Source organism: Triticum dicoccoides, chromosome 5B (genome assembly GCF_002162155.2).
Source record: "Triticum dicoccoides isolate Atlit2015 ecotype Zavitan chromosome 5B, WEW_v2.0, whole genome shotgun sequence".
NCBI lineage: Eukaryota > Viridiplantae > Streptophyta > Magnoliopsida > Poales > Poaceae > Triticum > Triticum dicoccoides.
In genome coordinates, this window is record NC_041389.1 from 15,458,338 (window position 1) to 15,462,585 (window position 4,248).

The window sequence follows — 4,248 nt, forward strand, 5'->3', positions numbered from 1 at the left end:
AACTTGACATGGAATAGATGATTTGGAGGAATATATGACTCTGCAGAGTTTGTACAAAATTTTTCCCACAGCCAACGGATTTCCGTAGTCACGAAGGACTAGTTCCGTTTACGGTATTTCAGAGGAAAACACAGCTAACCGGTACACACCCATCCTACCTCTCGATGCTAGGAATCACCCTAGTCATCGTCCAAGAAAAACTTTTGAGACGGGGAGATCACAATCTCGAATAGCATGGGATCAAATTTATATACGCGCGCTCTAAGGGGTGCCCCCCTCTCGGTCCCAACCGGAAACACCCATGCCCCCTGACCGGATGACTGGCTTTAATCCAGGGCCATGGAACCATCATCACGGCCTCTCCTCTTTGGTGTGTACCATGAAAGTGGTTTGCAACTTACTAAACCATATTCCTTGCGGAAAACATGTGGTAGTACAAGGAAGGAAATGATAGGTACTGGACCGATATGGTTTGACACTGAAGTCACATGGTCTGGCGTACGACTAGCATGCTACAACACTGCCACCGTACCCATTCTCATGCCAACACATGGCCATTCATATTCACATTCATCCACGTATGGTTCATCGAACTCACTCACCTTATTGTCACATAAAATAACGTTCATCGGTATGCTCACCAACATGCCATGAAACTAACTAAATGCAAAACATGCCAAGACACTCATCATATCAAAAGTTCAAACATGCTTGCCTGGTTCAGAGTAGTCGGAGCCTAGCTCGGTGAAGTTCGCGGCTCCGTCACCTCCTTCGGTATCTACGGTTTAAAGAAAATACATGTGCTAACGTAAATACCAAGGAGTGCACAGAAGGTAAACCAAATATTTTTCAAATAAATCTGATAAAAAACTAGACAAAATTTTAAAGAGAACAGAAAAAGAATCAATCAAAAATACTTTTCTGATTAAAAGTTATAAGGGTTTTTGTCCAGGGACTAATCTGTAATGAAACAGAAGATTTCTAGGGGCTAGTTTATAAAAACAGAAAACGCTTCGGTAGCGACTACGCCAGCCCGAAGAGAAAACGCATTCTGCCCGAAGGCGCTTCCAGAAAACGATTCAAAAGAGAGAGCATAGAGGCTGACGGTGGGGTCCCACCCGTCAGGTTCAAATGTTCAAACGGGGCGGCAGAGTTCGCCGGCGCCCGAGAGCCGCGGTGGTCGCCGGCGGCGATCCACGGCGAGGCAGAGAGATAGGAGAGTACCTCCGTGCTCAGGGTACCCTTCCGCGTCAGTTGATGGTGGTGGAGTCGGTCGGCGAGCACCACGTCGACGGCGAGCTTTGCTCCGGCGGACGGCAGCTCGGGTGGTCGAGGGGCTCGTCGGAGAGGGCTGCAAAGGTTAAATTGAAGAGGGGGTTATGCTCCTGGCAGCTAGAGAGGGTAACGAACGGGGTTTGAGCGCCGGAGATGGCCTCACCAGAACGAATCGGGCTGGAGGCCAAGGCGGGGCGAGGCGGCCGGAGCTGGGGGAGAAGACCTCCTCGAGGTCCCCCCTAGTGGCCTGGCGGGGTGTTGGTGAGTAGTGGAGGTGCTGCGTGCACGAGAGTGAGCTCGGGACCCGTTTATATAGGCGGTCCGAGGCGGTTGCCGTGAACGAGGATCACCGGCGAGCGATTACGGTGGCGCAGTGCTCGGTCGGGGTGGTTAGGGGGTCGAGCATCATCACAGAGGTTCAATGGGTCCGTTTTGGTGTTAAACTGGCCGGAGTTTGGGTGTTAAGGGTGAGCTCGACGGAACGGTGATGGCGCAGGCCCGTCGGCGGCGGAGAGCGCGTTCCGTGCTTGCCGGCCACGGTGGCTATGCTAGGGCATGCGCTGGCGTGCATGAGGCCACGCGGAGAGCCAGGGAGCGATGGGCGGCGCGGAACGGCGTTCTGCCGTGGTGTGCCTCCTGTCGGCCGCCACGGGAGGTCCCGACGCCGCAGAAGACGCCGGCGAGGGCGAGCCAGCGTGCTACCGATGCCAGGAAGGCTGCACGCACGCGTGTGCAGCTTCGGACAAGAGAAAGAGGCGGCGAGGAACGTGCCAAGGGCACTGTGGCCGCGTGACTGAAACTGACGGACGGAAGATGACACTGAAATTGAATTTTCTGAACTTTGAACAGTAACAGTGCCCACAAGGTGTTCGACCGAATGAAATTGGCCTCTGGTGATTTTTCCTTGAGCTGATTTTTGATGGAGTGGCTTCTCCTTGCTCAAGTAGGCTGCATGATTTTTGGTGGAATTTTTGGAGCAGTGTGGATATGAATTTCACCAAATTTGGCAAATCTGGTCCAAACTTGCAGAGACTGTATTTTGAAAACTTTGAAAAGAGGAGGAGTGGATCAAGATGGTTCTGGGTTGTGGGTTCAAAGGACAATCCAGGAGAATTGGTTTGAGGTCAAAACTCAAATGAAAAAGTGTACTTGCTTTGAAAATCCCTCAGGCTCCAAATTATTTTCAGAATTGAATTGATGGGGAAAAATAATTAGAATAAAATCCAAAACCAGTTTGGATTAGTTGTTACAGAGAATTTAGGTTGATCACAAGGGGGAGGGGAGGTTTTGGAGGGGTTTTATCTCATGGGCAAAAATACAAAGCCAAGGGTGGCTTCAAAGATAAGAAAATCCCAAATTTTCATAGAGCTTCACTTAAAAATAAAACAAATTAAAACTCCCAAAAAAATTAAAAAAATTTAGAGGGAACTAACAGAGAAGGAGTTTGCAAAAGATCAACCACCAAATTTTGAAAGAAATAAAATCCCTGCCAAGGCAAAAAGGAGGTTTTTAAGAGGAAGGTTTTTCTGAAAAAGAAAAAATTTAAAAGGTCTCTCCTCAAAACCACAAAGTTTTTGATAAAAACCAAATAAAAATTTTGGAGTGTCACACCTGAGCTATATTATGAGATGATGGCAGTGGTTGCTCATGACGCTATCAAAGGGAGTGCACGATGATATGAGTTCTCCCGGCAATTCCTCAAAGGCAAATGCACATGGCACTCCTCCTTTCATATTTGCGATGTCAAAGAACTGAGTCCAGCTTCTTGTGATTGTATGATAAGCCGAGCAATGACGATGGCAGGTCTGTTTCCAGCTTTGATCAGCAAATTAGTATGCTCTTCATGCATGTGCCCCTTGAGATATTCTTGTGTGAAGTGAGTGGAAAAGTACTGCAGTACATATTTAGCATGGTTAAGATGCAGCTATGAAGATTCATAAAAAGGAGAAAAGACAGGAACGGAATACCATTTGTTGACCACTTGTTGCGAACATCTTGTTCATGGTATAGACATAGTAGGAAGAGAAATTCTGTTTCCGTCTAGTATTAAGCTGTTCAGAGTGTCAACATGCTGTTTGTATAGTGTTACCTCATTCCCAAACAAGAAAATAGTAGCTCAGCTCATCTATGTACCCATGAATGCGGACATCTATTTAATACCTAAATGTGGTATAAATGGGGCGACACTGTTAGCTTCTTACCACGGATAATGCATTTTCCATCATCCAGAGTGATCCTCCTGCGTGCATATTCAGTTACTGGGCAATATGATGCCAAATCTACAAGAGAAAAAAATATGGCTATTACTTCATACCTCCTACACATCCAGAGTGATCCTCCTGTGTGCATATTCAGTTACTGTGTCACAAAATAACATGATGCCAAATGATAAGCATGTATGAGGAAAATTAAAATGTTCAATAAAGATTTCTCTAAAGGGCATATGATGCAAACTTTGAGAACAACAGGACTTCCAACTCGCTGGAACTGTAGTCGCACACATGAACATACTATGCTTCAAGGACCAGAAAGACAGTAGAACACATGGAAACAAACATGTGGATACCAATCGCTTATTTAGGCACAGAGTAAGAAGCCTATACGCAATAATGAACGGTGGTCTGATTAAAGAAGATCAGGTGTTGGGGAAAATATACCTTGTCGTCGCTGAAATTTCACTTGGAGGCATCTATGGCGACTTGATGTGGCATGCATGAAATCTTCTTTGGTAATAGGCAAGTAAAAGTCGCATTTTAGTTTTGAAGCAAGCAGACAAAGTCTGTGAATATATACTATAGTCCATGCAAAGTAGACAAGATCCACATATTAGCAATTTATTAAAACAGGAAAAAATTCAGCATATACATTTCCACGCATTAACATCTAACCAACTAAAAACCAGAGAAAGGAAATCGAAAACTTCTATTTTTAGGCCTGACAACATTGTCACCAAAGACTGGGAAGCATGGATTG

The 4,248-nt window shown here is 46.0% G+C and overlaps 1 long non-coding RNA gene across 1 annotated transcript; it reads right to left on the reverse strand.

Annotated features, from left to right (window-relative positions):
- Window positions 1-2,975: 2,975 nt before the first annotated feature.
- On the reverse strand, window positions 2,976-4,021 carry LOC119305022. The gene is made up of 3 exons (XR_005148517.1): window positions 3,933-4,021; window positions 3,477-3,554; window positions 2,976-3,166 (listed from the first exon to the last, which is right to left on the reverse strand). It is a non-coding gene; the product is annotated as an uncharacterized LOC119305022 (long non-coding RNA).
- Window positions 4,022-4,248: the final 227 nt, after the last annotated feature.